Source organism: Haliotis cracherodii, unplaced genomic scaffold (assembly GCF_022045235.1).
Source record: "Haliotis cracherodii isolate W230 unplaced genomic scaffold, xgHalCrac1.p SCAF_7, whole genome shotgun sequence".
Classification (NCBI taxonomy): Eukaryota; Metazoa; Mollusca; class Gastropoda; order Lepetellida; family Haliotidae; genus Haliotis; species Haliotis cracherodii.
The window spans coordinates 22,508,991-22,528,979 of NW_027266330.1; the positions used below are offsets into that span (position 1 = coordinate 22,508,991).

At 42.0% G+C, this 19,989-nt stretch overlaps 1 protein-coding gene across 1 annotated transcript in view; it reads left to right on the forward strand.

The window, feature by feature from the left end:
• The window catches only part of LOC139447772 (uncharacterized), a 120,140-nt gene that overhangs the window by 44,005 nt on the left and 56,146 nt on the right, over positions 1–19,989 (forward strand). The window contains exon 2 of the mRNA XM_071229267.1: positions 3,969–4,070. The gene's annotated coding sequence lies outside the window, so the exon portion shown is untranslated. The remainder of the gene's footprint in view (positions 1–3,968; positions 4,071–19,989) is intronic.

Consider the following 19,989-nt stretch of genomic DNA (forward strand, 5'->3'; position numbering starts at 1 on the left):
AGAATTTGACAGGTGGTGAAGGAATAAGCATATACTCCGAAACGTTGTGTTCCTCATAATAAAGAATTTGACAGGTGGTGAAGGAATAAGCATATACTCCGAAACGTTGTGTTCCTCATAATAAAGAAGATGACATCCATAAATTCCCTTCCTCATTAATAAATTTATATATTTCTCTCTTTTCATACTGCATTCATGACTGGAACTTAATCTCTTTAGTAGAACAGCCTTTGATGAACATTCTACATGCTGAAGGTCTGCGAACTACCAGCCATCATCCCTGTGATAACGCACCAGTACATACGAAGGACATCCAGATGACCACTCAGCTAGCTCTATCGTGTTGCCATTCACACAGATCCGAACGTCACTGAAACTGATATCACTTGACCGTGAATCACCAGGCAATCGCGAAATGCACATAACAATGCAATGACCATAAGGCAATCAATAACGGGGGATTAATTAGGCTTAAGGCGTGATCCTGTCTTGACGATATCTCTACCGGGAAGGTCACTCCGTGGCCATGCTGGTGAAGCTGTGATTGTCACAAGGAAATGGACAAGCGACTCCGAGAGAAAAGTCCAAAGATGAGCTTTATAATTTACTCAAGCGGTAGCACGCATGTGATTTTCAAGAGTACAGTTATACCGTTACGCTGTTTTGACGTCATAGTGCCCTCTAACAAAGTATGACGTCGTAGTGCAATCAAACTTTGTGATGTCACAATAAGACTTTAGATAATATATATATATATATATATATATATATATATATATATATATATATATATATATATATATATATATATATATATATATATATATATATGAATGACATATGCAATTAACAAGGACAGATATCTCTGTATGCCAAGGACAGGTATGTGACGAATGAATTGCATTTTTAAAGATAAGGGGCAAAATATTGTATTAGACGTCTCACAAGAAGCAGAGTTTGTTTCCACATCTATAGTTCCGCGTACATGTACACCGAGTGTAAACGTTGCTTTTGTTTACTGGTTTCTAGCTTCTTAAAGTTCTTCAAAGTAATACTAATACTATACTATGATGCAAATATCAACTGGAGGGGTTACAGCATATGTAGATTTATAAAATATGTCTCTTATATAGGCTATTTCCAGACCATTGAATTCTAATCTGAAATAACGTTGTTGTTTTATCTGACATGAGGTGTCTGTTACTGAGTTCATTTTGGGTGGTCGGGTTGCCTAGTGGGTGAAGCGTTCGCTCGTCACGCCGAAGACCCGGGTTCGATTCCCGACATGGGTACAATGTGTGAAGCCCATTCCTGGTGTCCCTCGCCGTGATATTGCTGGAATATTGCTAAAAGCGGCGTAAAACCATACTCACTCACTTATAAGTTCATTTATAATGCGCCAAAGTCAACTCAGTGGAAGGTCATAGTTAAATTATTATTCGAGTCAATGGATCAGTGTGCACTCGAAGTTCATTCCCAGCTCCCTGGGGAGTATACTGATCTCTATATGGGCCGTGTTTACTCTGCGCCATCCGTCGAAGAGGTGTGCCTTATCGGATCGATCTGTTTCAATGGTGTAGCAAGTTTCTTCGCTGAATGATCTTCCTTCATCGTGTATCCTCACGAGGATAGAGGGCAGAATAGGTTCCTCGTATCCCCCTGTGTACGCGGGATCAGGTGGGCATTTGGCCTGCTGAGTATTGATAGCACAGGCATGAGTGAAGGCCTGGATGCAAGGACACTCAGCCCTGGTCACTTGTAGCCATACTGCCACAGTGTCGAACACCGAATTGCACACTCCCCAGAGGGATGGATATGCAATTTGTATGCACCGTTCCTTTGTGGGGAGTCCACATTGGGGGCATATTTGAATCATTGTCGATCTTCAATATTTTATCTTATTATTAATTATTTTTAATACTCATGTCTATCTCATTCATGGGGGCACGGTGCCCCAGTCGTCTAAGAGCGCTACAATTCGCTGCGCAAAGTTGCGTCCCTTGGACACGCCAGTAACCGATGATTGTGGGTTCGCCCCGATGATGTTTTTAGGTTTGTCAGTACCATACCCGTGCTCGTGGGTTTCACCGAAGTGGTAAACGTATAAGACCTGCATCACTTCGGGCTTTCCTCCCACATCAAGATGACACGCTGTGATATAACTGGAAAACTGTTAAAAGCGGCGTAAAACCCAACTCACTCACACATTATCTCATTCATTATTAGAGTCATCCAACTATTATCAGCCATCGTGATATGGTAATCTATATATCATCATCATCATTATCATTATCATCATCGTCATCATAATCACCATCGTTGTCGTCGTTGTCATTATTATTATTATTATTATTATTATTATTATTTACAGATTAAGAATAAATAAATTTAGCAATGAGGGTTTGGGTGATCTTGGCAACAGTCAGGCTGGTTAGGTTCATGTGAAGACTCCCCAACACTGCAGCCTTCTGCAGTACCCAGATTGTCAGGCTGTATTTCTGGCAGCAATCCCGGGTACTCTCCCAGTGTCAGTCAACAGAATGAGAGGTACATGTACCAAACCTAAGGCACCGAGAACAATGGGGAGTCGGACAACTTGGTATTGGGATGGAAGTGTGACAAAATCGAAAACGAGGTCCTCATATTTGCCATGCTCTTCCTGAATCTTTTCAATCACATTAGTATCAAGAGGGACAGAAAATTCAATAATATAAATGGTATCATTGGATTTACGAAAAAGGACAAGATCATGTCTGTTTGCTTGGATAGGTTTGAGGCTGTATACGTGACTATTCCAAAGACTTTATCATTTTCCATGACGCACTCTCCAAACGCCTCTCTGTGTAAAAAACACAAGCACAAGCATTATTATGATGATGATGATGATGATGATGATGATGATGATGATGACACGCAGCCCAGACAGCGAATGGGACTTCTCCCAGAAAGCGCTGCCTTGTCAAAAAAACACCCATAGCTTTTCGGAGTATGTGAAGACTCCCCAACACTGCAGCCTTCTGCATTACACGGATTGTCAGAAGGGCTGTATTCCTAGTAGCTAAGACGGGTACTCTCCCTATTAATATTATTATAATTACTATTATTATTATTATTATTGCTAGCCGCCACACAAATCTACCGATTCACTCTCACACTCTACGAACATCCATTATAAATGTGTATCATGTTTAAAGCAAGAGTGTGTACGTTATTAATCAAATATTTTTGCATGGGTACATGATTGCCAATCCTCCAAAATCCTCCAATGCGCCGACGCTACGCCCAAAACAAATATTTATATCATATTACGCACGTCACTGACATTACCTTAATATCAAAGTTTAAAGAGCAAGACTATTGACGTCATTGTAGTTCAAGGGGCAGGACTAACGTTGGTATTGCAGGCAGAGCTGATGTTTCTACATTACCCAAATACAAGGTGCATTACCAACGACATGTTTTAAAATTTCATCTGTATCAATTTCCCGTCAAACTGTCAGGGCATGTTAGTCGTAGCTAATTTGGAAATGGAAGTCAAACTGTTTTTCTTCGTGAAATAAGAAAGCGGCGATTTCTCCTTTCATGGTTTTACAACACTCAAAATGATTGCATTTGAAAATTTAAAAAAAATTGGGCTTGGATAGGCTATCGTGTACAAAACCTATAATGTAACGGTCATATCTACTCCAATTTAACGCTGCATTAGTAACGTTCCATTTTGAACATAAAACTGGTTGAATCGATGATGATAAAATTAATAATGTCAGTCATCACAGAGAATCTTCTCGGTAAAATCTGTCTCCTTTCAACGTAAGAAAGCAGTCCTTGGTGTTTCTATGACTTTCGACATGTACAGTCAGATTGACCGCAAAACCACTTCAATTAGGAGAACAGAAAAAACAGTCCTCTATAATTCGATTTTCCCTAAATTTAACTTGTCCTAATGTCGATCTTCCTTCTTTCTACAGATCAGACAGATTGAATCATCCCAAAGCCTGACAAAGATTTAGATGAGACGGAATTTGGGAACGGTATGTTAGAATTGAACAGAGAGCTGTCGGCCACTGGAGGTAAGGAAATGGCTGCAAATAAAATTACTCGCATTTATCAAGAGCCAGCTAGTCGATAATTAGAAAAATGGGATTGGAACTGCTTGTCAGTCGGTGACCCAGCGCCTTTGAATGCGGTGGACAAATTATGAGCTCTGACTTTCGCATTCAGATAAAGATCTGTGTTTGGGATTGAGGTTACCTCAGGCATTGAGAGGGGCCTGAATTTGTCTGAATCTAACTATACTCCCAACTATATAGTTGTTCAAGTCTCTGTGTAACCTAGGGGACAAACCGGTTTTAATTGGTTTGGCTTGCTTGCGTCTTTAGCCTTTTATCTAATGTATTACTCTTCGCTTACAGTACATGTGATAGTTGTCCTATCTTTTGCTATGAGTGAAGTCTATACGTTCTTGTCAGCACAATCCCGCTCTAGCACGACAGTTTGTAAATAATCGAGTCTGGGTCGGTAAAATAAAATCGACAAAAAACATTTCCATAATCAAAAAACATATTCACATTGTGCGATTCCGACTATAGCCTAAGCATGTGGTTATGAGACACGAGCAAGAAGTAGTGAGTGAGTGAGTATGGTTTTACGCCGCTTTTAGCAATATTCCAGCAATATCACGGCGGGGGACACCAGAAATGGGCTTCACACGTTGTACCCATGTCGGGATTCGAACCCGGGTCTTCGGCGTGACGAGCGAACGCTTTAACCACTAGGCTACCCGACCGTCCCAGCAAGAAGTAGTGATGCGTCAAAGTTAGAAATGTCCTCCACATGTCTTCCACATGACGCCATGATCAACCTCCATGTTGTACGGATTTGATGACATAATTAGCCTGATCTCACTGTGGATGTATCCGATTAGTGTGCATGGGATATTGTCCATTGGACATTTTACAAACCAAGTGTGTGCTTCCTCTCCACCCGACTTACCGTCGTTCAGAAACGTCAGGAGTGAGTGAGTATGGTTTTACGCCGCTTTTAGCAATATTCCAGCAATATCACGGCGGGGGACACCAGAAATGGGCTTCACACATTGTACCCATGTCAGGAATCGAACCCGGGTCTTCGGCGCGACGAGCGAACGCTTTAACCACTAGGCTACCCGACCGCCCCAGAAACGTCAGGAATACAACACCTAGCATAACGGTGAGTCAGTGGCTTTGGTGTAACGTTGCTTTGAACAGGATTTCAGCAAGATGTGTGAGGAAAGCCAAACGTAAGTACAAACCTAGAAATATAAGCAGGATGAGTCTGGGATTCGAACCCGGCCACGATCGCTTGTTTCATTCCCGAAGGGAGTCCTCCAAAGTTTAGGGTATGCTCTGTGTCCAGCCCCAATTCCAATCATGTGAAAGATTCACTTATTAAATGGGGTGATGGTTACTTGGAGACATTATCGATCGCCCAGGAAGGTTGCCGTAGGTTGGGGATTCGATTCCCTGTCGCGTCATACGAATAGACATTAAATAACAGGACTTGTTGTTACCCTGACTGACGCTCGGTAACAACAGGATAAATTAAGGAATCGTAGGCTCCGAGACAGTGTACTATGTCTTGGGTATCCATGTTACACTGTAGCAATCTCAGTTGACAAAGACTTTGGAACCCGGACAAGTAAACACACACACACACACACACACACACACACACACACACACACACACACACACACACACACACACACACATACACACACACACACACACACACACACACACACACACACATTATTGCCATAATGTAATCAAATGCGGACGAGTTGACATGTAGCAGTAATTTGTATTTTATTGTATTCTTTTTACTTTTGTTTGTGTGCTTCTGTTTCTTGTAATGCATACAAAGTTGAATGTCGATAAATTCATAGAATTGACGGTATTTTTTACGGTCATTAACAAGCACTTTTCTATGCTGAAAATATGCTGATTATGTATTTTTTACTGCAACATATGAAATCTCCAAATGGTTGATAGAGATACTTCATCAACATTCAATCGCCACGATATAAAGTAATTCAACCACAGTATCAGTCCCAAGATTCCAAAGTTTTATTTATATAACACAATATGCCTCTTCCAATGTATTGACAAAGTCTGAATGATGCCTGATTGGGGTCCCAGTGCCTCTACAGCGATGATATATTTACGGCATCCAAAGGTTCAGACAACACATATATACGTCGATAGGCACAGACGCTCCAGCAACAGAAGAGGCTATTTAGTTGACGTTCTCTGGGGGTATCTTGCCAATTTTGTACCATTTGACAAAGAAGCATCCTCTGTATGATAACCTACCTCTGATTACTTCCCAATTCAAGCATTGATGCAGGCATCTGTGCTGATTGCTGTCTAGTGAGAAGCTAGGATGGTTCGATCTGTACCGTCTCATCAGTCCTGATTAGAAATAATTTCCTGTGACATGGGGTTTTCGGAGCTATGGTGGGGATGGAGATTAGTCGGTGTTCGCAATATCTCCATGGGGCGGATTTCATTTAGAAGACCTTGGTTTTGGTGGCAGGTCATAGCAGTTGGGAAAGTGTATAATTGAAAGATCTTCAGATATACTTGTTTTATTCCACGTCAGTTTGGGTTTCTGATTAAAGATAATTCGCTTTCAAAGCACAAGATTAGTCGATTTAACCAATGGCTAACGGGATCGGGTGGTCAGGCTCGCTGACTTGGTTGATGCATGTCATCGTATCAGATTGCGTGCATCGATGCTGATGATGGCAATCACTGGATTGTCTAGTCCACACTCGATTATTTACAAACCGACGTCATATAGCTTATATATTGCCGAGTGCGGCGTTAAATAACAAAACAAATAAACAAACAAACAATCAATTCAACATGGATTACTTGTGTCGTTGGTCTTCTGGGATCTGTCTTTGAATTTGGATTTTGCTGGACAGTTGACACATTGAAACCCTGTTAGTCAGGACCTGAATCATCCGGAAACCTCACCTTTACTGCCTGGAACGTCTATGGAACGCACAATGATTTTTCTCGGTACCGTTGATTCTGAACAATGTTAGTCCGCACAATTTCGCTGGGTGAGTGAGTGAGTTGAGTTTACCGCCACTTTTAACAGTATTCCAGTTATATCATGGCGTGTCAGCTTAATGTGGGAGGAAAGCCCTAAGAGATGCAGGTCTCAGACGTTTACCACTTCGAAGAAACCCACGAGCACGGGTATGGTGCTGACAAACCTAGAAACATAATCGGGGCGAACCGGGATTCGAACCCACAATCATAGGTTTCTGGCGTGCCCAAGGGACGCAACTCTGCACAGCGAATACTAACCCTGATCTTCACAGAACATTGCAAATGTACTGGGACACATTACAGTAATGTATACTGTCCAACGTCTTGTGTGTGTTCAGGTACACTAACATTAACCAGTAATTACGTTCGTCTTCAACCTTATGTAATAATGATAATGTAATACGATGTGCCCCAGGTCAATTGAATGCCTTTCGAGCGATATGAGAACCATGATTTAGTTACATGGTTAACGATAATGGTTAAGGCAACTGGCACATATTCAATAGAACACGTTTATCGATGTGGTCCCCTCTAAAGACCGTTAGAGATAATATATTGATGTGCCCATCCTGCAGTGATGTCATTACGTAATATCAGTATCGTTCCATATGCATATTTTCATCCCTGTGCTCTTTCCTCAACTGGAATAATGTCTTATGTGTTCGTTAATTGGTCACCACTCAGACACAGTATACTGGCTCAGAGCCGACAGTGCTTGTTTTAGCGCCTGAAAGCCGAGCGCCAGACAGGGTAACAACAAGTACCATCTTTTAACGTCTTTTGCTATGACGCGACCGGGGATCGAACCCCAGACCTTCCGCTCTCCGGGTGGACGCTCTACCACTAGACCACGAAGGCGGTCTTTTCGCAACAGAAAACCTGTCACCAAAAAGATGCTGCTGCAATGATATGCGACAGAATCTTGCGTTAAACGGTCTACAGGGATGTTCTATTGCTGCGGGGACGGTAGGGTAGCCTAGTGGTAAAAGCGTTCGCTCGTCGCGCCGAAGACCCGGGTTCGATTCCCTACATTTGTACATTGTGTGAAGCCTATTTCTGGTGTTCCACGTCGCGATTTTGCTGGAATATTGCCAAAAGCAGCGTAAAATACAACTCACTCACTCTATGGCAATGTTGAGGCAACATAACCAAACATGCAAAATTATATCCGTACTTCTAATCACGAGTGTCGGCCACCATCACGTCTAGGTCAAGACTAACGTCATGTATAACGTTGGACGTCACCCCTCCCTCCATCACTCACTCACTCACTCACTCACTCACTCACTCACTATTATGTATGTAGAGGAATAAGCCGAATGGAACCGCAAAAGTTACAGTAGATAGACAAAATGCCCTTTGCAGTGATCATTGTTAAAGTTCTCAATTTATACTTTCTTGTATTGATGAGCCTTCATGGGATGGTTTTTGTCTCTGCCATGATGATCTAAAAGAACATGCTGGCAATTGGTACCATCCATCTACCAACCCACTTCCTTCCTCATGTCAGCGATTATCACCGAGTTTCTGTCGAGACAACATCTGTCAAAGTCGCAGGTGCTCAAGGAATTTGTTTTTTCTCTCTTTTTCAGCTTCTTCTTACCGTGGTTGGAATAGTTGGTGAAGATTAAAGGGACACAAGACTCGAGCCATTTGGCAGTCCCAGTAAATTTGATTAAAGCCGGTCCAAAACGATGTTATTTGCCTGCTTAACTTATTGCGAAGCTGCTTGGCAGTTTGTTATACTCTGAAGTACGCAGATACATTGTATCAGTTCCACAAACCGGGTGATTGAAAAGACTGGGATCAACACCGCTTTGAACTGTATTGATCCCAGTTATATCCATAACATGGGTTCAGTGCTAAAGAGTAGGTGAGCGAATAGGTTGGGTTTAACGACACTTTGACCAGTAGACGTAATATCACGACGTCGCACAACACAGAACACCTAGTACAAATCTATAACTAGACTGAAAACATGCAACGCATATTGAAACATTGAGCTTCTTAAAATATACACACAAAAAGTTGCTTTTTATTTTAGTTTTTACTTATGATTTTGTAACCTTGAACGGTTATGTAATTATGTCAACGCTTTTGTAACAAAATACGTCTGTGTCAATATTATTCGACTGCCGCATTCATCCAGTGTGTTTATCAGCACCATTCCCCTGCTCGTTAGTTTCACACAAAAATACATCACTTTGTTATGGAATACTGTACGGGACATACACACGATCTCGCATTCTCGTGTTTTTGGTACATAGCACTTATAGTCAATGCGAGAATGCAACAGTTGGACATGTTGTAAAATCTCGCAATCTCGCGAGAATGCGGGATCGCGAGATCGCGAGATCGCAAGAATGCTCTCACAATATTCCATACTTTGGGATTTTTGAAGACACTCATGATACAAATGAAATACTGTCCAAAGTTGCACTGAACCCAAATCACTAACTTACTCATTCACGATAACGTTTAACACCATCGTCTTTGTGCATGCTGGTGTGGTGCCACGTAAGACCATCACAAGCCTGCCTCAGAGGCCGATGTAAAGTGCCGGGCAAAAGAAAGTAAACACCTCCGTGGCTAAAAAGTAAAAAGGAATAGTGAGAGATCGATGGTTATATAGCAGATAGGGGTATAATAATCATGTACCATTTTGATAAGGCCTAACAACGTTTTGATAAGGTTTGTAAGTTTTGGGTCAATTCTTACTTTCTAATTGGTACTTTCTTTCGCCCGGTAGTTTACTTACGCTCTTCCACCAGAGCCATCTGACCTTGTGCTGAAGCCAATCACGGCTGTAGTAATTCGTTTATGATGGCGCATGCCGCTGTGTTTGCGTATGGGCGCATGTTCTGATTCTGGAATCTTCGTGGCTGTACACCACATGGTCATTTGTAATCTAATCACCTCGACCAGACGATGTCCAACGGCCGCAATCGACAATAAGTCCAAACCATAGTCACAGCTGACCAGTCAGAGATGTGACCGGCATAATAGCGATTATCCTGCCCCTGTCAACAGAATACAGAATGTGTGTGGCTGCTTGTACTAGTCCGGTCTGATGCCGATTTATAGTGCTAGCCCACTGAGATACCATGCCGCAGTTTAACATGAATATCCCACTCAGACACAGTATACTCCGAGCCGACCAGTCCTTGTTTTAGCCCTTTAATGCCGAGCACCAGACAGGGTAATAAGTACCATCTTTTAACGCCTTTGGGTATGACGCTGCCGGGGATCGAACTCCGGACCTTCCGCTCTCCGGGCGGACGCTCTACCACTAGACCACGGAGGCGGTCTCTTGGAGAACAGATGTTGAATGTGAAATTGAGAAATCATTGAGGTTCGTTGATTCCACCGTCAGAGTCAAGAGATTCGAGTTGTGGTTAATACATACTTTCTCTATAATGTTGCATAATGACATATAGGGTCTATTAGAAACCCTTAAGGAAAATTAGACAGAGTTCTCACCCGTTCACCTTTCCACTTCCTGCGCGTATTTTTATCTTTACATCGACAATTCAGGGTACTTTCATTCGATGACCCGTATTGAGTTAATGTACATACATGCTTATATGTTAACATAAGTTTGGGGGCACAGGTGGCCTAGTCGTCTAAAGCGCCGCGATTCGCTGTGCAGAGTTGGGTCCCTTAGGCACGCCAGAAACCTTTGATTGTGGGTTCGAATCCCGGTTCGCCCCGATTATGTTTTTAGGTTTGTCAGCACCATACCCGTGCTCGTGGGTTTCAATGAAGAGGAAAACGTCTGAGACCTGCATCACTTCGGGCTTTCCTCCCACATTAAGGTGACACGCCGTGATATAACTGCAATACTGTTAAAAGCGGCGGTAAACCCAACTCACTCACGCACTGACATAAGGTTGGATTAATGTACACAAAACAACAATATTATGACCATCCTGGCCAAGATATTTCTTTGCAACAAACCAAAATTCTCCATAACATCTGTTGTTTGTTTGGGCTACCCACTTTGATTAATGATAATAAACAATTCTTGGAACATAAGGGTCGCAGATCAATAATTAACGGTAAACCTGATGAATTAATCACAAAAATTAAGATATTATATTAGATAGGATTAGTGATCTTAACATGGTTGTAGACAGGATCTCGATAGGGCGTGTGATTCTTACAATTGTCTGAAGACCATACTGGATAATAGTGCTTGTCTACTCCCAGTTGTCAGATGCCCCAATTGCCAGACGTGCCGATTATCAGACAGGTTAGTGTGACCAGTGTCTTTGCCGAGTCTCACCTATTTAATTAATGAGCATCTCCCATCTGTGAGCAGAGTAAGATACTTCAAGTCGTTAGGGGATATACATTAAACCAGGTTTTTAACCAGTGTTTATGAGTTGCAAACCTTTTTGATCTGTGCCCGGTTTTTTCATTGATATGACCGCCTTCGTGGTCTTGTGGTACAGCGTCCGCCCCGAGAGCGGAAGGTCTGGGGTTCGATCCCCGACCGCGTCACACCAAAAGACGTTAAAAGATGGTACTTGTTGTTACCCTGTCTGGTGCTCGGCATTCGGGGGCTAAAACAAGAACTGGTCGGCTCGGAGTCAGTATACTGTGTCTGAGTGGGGTATTCATGTTAAACTGCGGCATGGTATCTCAGTGAGCTAGCACTATAAATCGGCATCAGTCCGGACTAATCACTCAACAATGTTAAAGTCAGTGTTTATCTCCGCCAGTTCCAGCTGCACGATGATCGTTTCGTGAACTTGACAAGTGATGGTGTATTTTAATATTTATATATTTTATCAAATTGTAAATAAACTGTACATTGTGTGTGTGTGTGTGTGTGTGTGTGTGTGTGTGTGTGTGTGTGTGTGTGTGTGTGCGTGTGTGTGGCTGCTTGTACTAGTGCTAGCCCATTGAGATACCATGTCGCAGTTTAACATGAATACCCCAGTCAGACACAGTATACTGACCCAGAGCAGACCAGTCCTTGTTGTATCACCTAATGACGAGTGCCAGACGGGGTAACAACAAGTACCATTTTTAACATATATAAATTCAGTCCTTACTCATTCAGTATCAGGGGCGGTCGGGTAGCTTAGTCGTTAAAGCGTTCGCTCGTCACGCCGAAGACCTGGGTCCAATTCCCGACATGAGTATAATGTGTGAAGCCCATTTCTGGAGTCCCCCGCCGTGATATTGCTGGTATATTGCTGAAAGCTTGAATGAACACGCAAATGCTTTTTATGCAAATTGTACCATTGGGGGATGCTACCGGCAAAACATGTTTACTCTTTTTGTGAACACCTGTTGCTATCATTGATTTTCAGAGATCCATTCATAGAATGTTCACCACAATTACACCTTTTACGCCCACTGGAATCGTTTCGGCAGAAAATTGAGACTGATTATTGTCTGGCGTTGACATTGTATATTTCCTAAAATAGCCATGGTGTCGAATGGGTTCTCTGATAGTCAGCATTACAGTGAGTGAGTTGGGTTTAACGCCGCTTATAACAGTATACCAGTTATATCACAGCTTAATGTTGAAGGAAAGCCCGAAGTGATGCAGGTCTCAGACGTTTACCACTTCGGTGAAACCCACGAGCATGGGTATGGTACTGACAAACCTAGATACATAATCGGGGCGAACCGGGATTCGAACCCACAATCATAGGTTCCTGGCGTGTCCAAGGGACGCAACTCTTCACAGCGAATCGCGGCGCATAGACGACTGGGCCAACCGTACCCCTCACTATTACAGAAAGAAGGTACGGTGTAATTTATAATGATCTGAATGACAATGTATTGACTTGCCGTTGCACGTGTTTGTGACGGGTGCCTCTGGTGGGGAAGAATATACGCTCACCTTGAAACATGAAAACGGCTTCTTTCAAGGATATGTGCAATGGACTAGCAGAAATTTGAAGCACAGTTGTCTCCTCAATGACAACAGTAGGTCTCACCTTTTCGTGAACACCCCGGATCATCACATTTTGATTTTTATCAATAGTCTCATGCTTATGATAGAGTAGGAATCGTACAATGGAATTCGTACGATGATAAAGTGAGGTAGAAAAATACATTTATACGAGGAACCATATAAGGTTAGCCAAAATGGTATGGAGAGACCAAATGGAGAGGCTGTGTAATCAGTTCATCCCCCAGGTGCTCTATCGGGTTAAATTCGTGGGATCTGGGGGGCCAGGGGAGACCATCACTGTTATTGTTGTGTAGACAGGCTCTTGTGAACTGAGCGTTGTCCTGCTGGAATATACCGTTGCCGTTGGCCGCATTTTTGAGGACGCGTGGTAGTGGTAGGAGAATTTCGTTGACGTTTCGATGAGCGGTAAGATTGACCTGGCTATGGACCAAACCTGTCCCGCCATGATGAGAGAAATCCGCCCACATCATAACGCTACCTCCAATAAACCTGTCCAATTCCTGTACGCAGTTTACGGCGTAACGTTCTCCCTGACGTCTGTAGACTCGTGCTCTTCCATGCCCTCGATGGAGGGGAAATCTTGATTCGCCGCTGAACCAGACATTTCTCCATCGCATTTGAGGCCATACAGTGTTGACGACTCAATATGACGCGTCGAACAGGACGTCTTGCTCGTAGACCTGCTGTTCTTTAACGATTCCTTACGGTCTGGTCGGAGATTCTGCGCAGTCCGGGTATTTGGGATGCGGTTGTGGTGGCTGTGGTCATCCCTTCACGTAGGTGGCGCAGTCGAATGTAGTAATCTTGGGCGGGGGTGGTTACTCTTTGTCGTCCCGACCTTGGCCAATCACGTGTTGACCCATGCTGTTGAAACCGATCCCATAGCCTTGTGATGGTGCTGGGCGCTACATTGAAATCCCTGGCAACAGCTGATCGGTGTTCCACTGCCTGCAAGCGGCCTATGAAGTTGTTTCTTTGCACTAATGTTAATCTTGGCATGTTGTTGAACTTTCACTGTTCGATTGACGCAGATACCAGGCAATCAAAACCCCTGCACTTTAATACCGTTCATAGTGCTGCTGCATGTGCAGTACGTGCAGCTCCATGTCCCTTTTGTTAATGCACTGGGTGCGTTTTTCCGAATCGTACGTGTTTACTGACTAATTGTTTGCATGTCCTTGTTGGGATCATTTTGATCCGGGGAAAACGTCGCTGCCACTATAACATATTACACCTCTTCATTTTGCACCTCTTGGTCCGCTTATTTTGCTTTTATGGCCAACAGTATCCGTATTGCGTTTCTTTTTTTGAAAAGTATATTACCAAATTGTAACGTCATTTTCATGTTTATAAATTACGCTAAGTACTTATTCAAAGTGAAATTTAACCCTGAGGGTTTCTCGATTACACGAAGCTCTCAGTATACAGTTTGTGAGACGTCAGAAAATCTTTGGCGTTCCTCAGAGTGTGGGCTCAAGTGCCTGTGGCCTTCATCAACCGCCTCATCCCTTCCATTTATCGGCGTTGCACGGTAGTCATCAATGCACATGGCGGACACTCGAGACACTGATTTGTGATGCCATTTTCTCAGAGACTAGTGTTATGTTTCACTTCAAGAACATTTGACACTATAATTTCAACCTTGATGATCAGTTTTGCCAAATTTCATCTTTTTAATATGTCTCAAAGTGTGTTTACAGTGTTTGGACAAATAAGGTCATATATCTATCCATGGTGACGTTTCTTTTGCGTTTCAGTATAGATAATCGACGTTGAGCAGAAGTTTTATGTCTCAGTGACATTTTCGAAAAAGTTTCTTCCTGTTATTGCCCCCGTGTTTCTGTTAATCACACACGACATGTGCTTCAAGAGAGATAAGAAGTGGGTGACAGTGTCAAGTAAATGTTTTGAAAGAAGCAGAGGCAGTACTGGCAGATATTGGATTTCAATTATCGCTATCCTCTGTTTGTGTGATCCTATACCACAACGTCAACCATCTTAATTAACTTTTCTAAATGTGATACAATACCTGTTACACGTAGAATGCGTCATTATATATCTGTAAATGTAATAATTAATATCGATAATATATAAAATATATTTGTGTCTGTATGAAACAATTAACTAAAAATGTGACTCATAGGGTTTCACTTTTTGTCTCTCATTCCTAAGTATAATAATTTGAACATGTTGACAAGTATAGCATGAAGATTCCTGTGCTGGGGGGATCCAATCTATAAATAATAAATAAATGACAGATAATCAAAGTTCTTTACATTTTATGTAAACATGATCAATAATATTAATGTAATAAGGCACAGTTTGTTGTCCAGAGTTACGTCAATTAGTCGTATGAGGTGAGGTGAGGTGAAACTGGGTTTAACGTCGCGTCCAAGATTATTGCACTTATATAGCGACGTGCAATAACGTGTGGCTGTGTGTGTTGCTGCTTGTACTAGTCCGGACTGATGCCGATTTATAGTGCTAGCTCACTGAGATACCATGCTGCAGTTTAACATGAATACCACACTCCAACACAGTATACTGACTCCGAGCGTGGCTGTGTGTGTGGCTGCTTGTACTAGTCCGGACTGATGCCGATTTATAGTGCTAGCTCACTGAGATACCATGCTGCAGTTTAACATGAATACCCCACTCTAACACAGTATACTGACTCCGAGCCGACCAGTCCTTGTTTTAGCCCCTTAATGTCAAGCGCTAGACAGGGTAACAAGAAGTACCATCTTTTAACGTCTTTTGCTGTGACGCGGCCGGGGATCGAATCCCGGACCTTCCGCTCTCTGGGCGGACGCTCTACCACTAGATCACGGAGGCGGTCTAGTCGTATGAAGATTGGCAGATGTTAGGTTCGAATACCATGATTGTCTTGCTCATGATCCTTGGTTTGTAAGAACCAAGCCTATGCTCTTTTGTTACCAAATGGTAAAACTTAACGCCATGCTTCACTGGGACCTTTCCTCACTTTAAGATGAAAAGACGTGTTTTAATTGAACTATATTATTTAAAGCCACAGACCCGGGTTCGATTCCATACATGAGTTTAATGTGTGAAGCCCATGATAGGTCTCCCTCGTCGTGATATTCCTGGAATATTGCTAAAAGCGGCGTAAAACCATACTCACTTAGAGCGACGTTAATCTCAATTCACTCACTCACGAACTCACGAGAAGGATGTTGACGCGGATTGGAGTTCTCCATAGAAGTAATTAAGTGACTGAATAAAGACGCAACTCTGTACAGCGACCTAGACCAATAGACCACCTGTACCCTGTCTCCTTAATACGTGGGGCGTCGGGTAGCCTAATGCCGAAGACCTGGTTTCGATTCCCGACATGGGTACAATGTGTGAAGCCATTTCTTGTGATACTAGTATTGCGGGAATATTTTTAGAATCGGCGTAAAACCATACTCATTTGACATTAAGTGGGGATGTAGACACAGACAAGAATGGACAGGTTGGAATTTGATTCTTTTTCCATTCCCGGTGTCTCCCGCCGTGATATTACTGGAATATTGCTAAAAGCGTAATAAAACCATACTCACACACTCTTTGATACGTATTCGTGCTTACAGTTTAGAAATGTATCTAAGCCAAACCAGATTAATCATAGTAACAAGGATGTTATTTATTTTTCATCAAAATGACAAGTAATGCATGGAACAAGCTGATTTATTCTCTTAATCAGCACTGTTGCGGGAAGATGACACTTCCCAACCAGATTAAATCGTATACATTGGATGCTTAGGCAAACAATTGTTATCATCAGAAAACAGCTCACAACAGTTGCCCTTATCAGGTGACACTTATTTCCTTCAACAGACAATAACACACGGCAGTCGCAGACAGTTTATAGTTATTATTTATCTTAGACGAAATAAGGACGGTCACGTTGGCGCAGGCAAACTAGCCGTCTTGGGTTTTCTTTCATCTTCAGCTGTTAATGCATTATTTTTGCAGTCGAGCTCAGCCCTTTCAGTAGAATCATCAGCCGATTCGGAATATTTTCTCTTCCTGACCGATAAGTGTGAATAAAAGAAAATAATCAAAAGTATCAAATATGTAAGTACAGTAAACTACGGTTATAACGAACTCAAAAGGACAGCTAAATTTAGTTCGTTATAACCGTAGTTCGTTGTAATCATATAATCTTAGCACGTTGTACTGTGGACAATGGTCAGGTCACGTGAAGTTAAGCAACGTTATCCAACGACTCTCCGAGACCAACGTTGCTTAATTTTAGTATAGGTCGAGTTCCATGATCGATAAAAAAAATAACAAGAAGAGGTTTTGTTGTGAATTATGATATGATCTAGGGAGGGGTAACACATGATTGGCCAACCACAGTTTTAATGAAATTGTGCAATCACAGGTAATATAAGCTCAAGGTAAACAATGGTGCGGTAAGAAATTTCATTTTCAAAAGTTGTCTGAAATGTCACCAAAAAATTATCAGACGCACTACAAGTTCATTGTCCACACAGTTGCCTTCAATAGCGTGTAAGACCTCTAGCTGCCTCAATGCATGCTGTGATACGCCGCCTCATCGATGACGTCAGTCTTCTGATGACGTGGTGTGGAATCCGTTGCCACTCGTCTCTCAGGACCTGCTGCAATTCTTGCCTGTTGACAAGGCTGATGACGTGCTCTAATCTGTCTGTCAAGATGGTCCCACAGATGTTCAATAGGATTCATATCGGGTGAGTGGGCAGGCCAGGGCAAAACGTCAACGTTCTGTTGGTTTAGAAAGTTCCGAGTCAGTCTGGCCGTCTCCCAGTGGTGTTGTCACTCGGGGTCGTCCGGTTCTAGGCCTGTCCTGTGTCCTCCCTGTCTGCCTGTACCCTTGAATCAGCCTAGCTACTGTCAGTGGTGTACAGCCAAACCTTCGGAATTTGGACCTGTGTTGCCACTATTTCGGTCATACCGATGGCTCTATCTCTCTCTGCTCCTTTGACAGTCGTGGCATTTCTTTTGTGTGCTTTCATCACGTGTGGTTATACCCTGCAGACGAACGCATTTATACAGCTAACATGCACGTGCAGTTTATGCCATAGGCGGGAAACCTGTTTCACCATTTTTTGTCACCGCACGGGCGACGTCAAAGGTGGCGCGTTCGGGTGAGGTGTTTTTGGTACCTGTTCCTGGGCAGTCATATTCCCAATACCCACTTTCCACTAGTTATCGCTGTTTTTAGAAAATTTACAAATTGCCAACCTATACATTCTTTTGCCGCTTAGTTTATATGAGATTTGACTGGTAGTGGCTAAAAAAGTAAAAAGTAAATGTTACGACAATACTTATTGTCAATATCATGAAACAATTATAGGTGTGATTTGTAGTGACGTAAAAGTAAGCGTCGGTATGCAAACATACTCGTATGCTGTCATTATCACGAAACAGTAGATGATATGATTGGTAATGGCGTAAGCTCGACATACATTTCATCAATATATTCTTCTTCTGAGTATTATCACCAACCATATCAATGTTTCATTTGCAAGGGCAGGAGAATGAGCGTGATTATATCAAAAGTCATTTCTCTCAGGGCATTATCACGAACAAATCGAGATATGAGATATGGCGTTAATATGACGAGCAATTTTTATAATTGGTATTGACTTAAAACTAAGATACAAATATTTTTTCTGCGCTTTGACACGAACAAAATCAAAATGGTGGAATCGTATAAAGTATTGTCTTCAACCACATGTTTTCTTGTATATCATCAATAACGGTAAACAAAACTGAATGTTGTCAAACAGAACACAAAGTACTGCTCCTTTACAATAACGCTCATTAAGGGTTTATTGGCGTCAGGAGGCTGGATATATGTTTGAGAAGCAAATACTAATTTGTGTCTAATTCTGATATCATAATACAGGTACCCATTTGTCTTCCTGAAGCATTTCAATGTAAATCTATATTGATGCATTTGCTGACGATGCCAGTGTTAAATAGCCACGGGGAAATGTGAAGCCGTTTACAGAACAGCTTGACTATTGATTGTATGATGCAAGATTGTGATATACGAACTTTCTGTACATTCACACAAAGATCAATAACACAAAGGCAAAGGCTAAGTAGTTTTATGTATTCTCGTGAGCCTGGAGACGAAAATCTTTCTCTTATACAAGAACGTATTGCACGAATGTTGTGTAAATCCCTTCTCCTCGTTGTTATAAGGAGATCCACGGCAAAATGCCACCCTACAACTAGTTTTATTAAGGATCCCTGTTATAAGTTTACATTTCCTGGCAATATTTATAACGCTCTCTGTACATCATGCCAGTTTATGCTTTGATTTATGGTTCGGCTGCATAGAAACTGTTTTGGCTTTGGAAGCATATTTTATGGTTATTTGGGTTTATAGAAAAGACTTCGTGTGGGCTGGCAATGAATACTGTTTTGAGTGAGATTTACAGTGAAGGCGTTTTCGAAATGAAATGAAAAGAGACATATTTTATTGACATGTTTCAGGAAATGGATCCTATATATGGGATAACAGATTATTCCACTTTATTTATCTGTATTTATATTAGGTAAGGACCTATTTTCGTTACCTAAACATTTTAAGAATATTTTAATAAAAGTCTCGAAATTTATAAAGGATTGTACATAGTTTGATACTATATCTTGTCATGTATCTAAATCTGAAATACAGTATCGAATTACCCTATATAGCATCTACAAATTCAACGACTCTTTTAACGTTGTTTATTTCCACTCATATGTATACTTACAAAAATTCAGTCCAGATTTTGGAGGATATTCGGGCAGAATACCCACCCCCACCCCCATCCCCACCACCACCACCACCCCCAGGTGTGAAAGCAGTGGGTTGATTCGAATCAAGAGAGCTGGTTAGCTAAATAAGGCAAATATACAGTCGTGATACCATCAATTTGTGCAATTTCACATATTCTCTGCGAAATG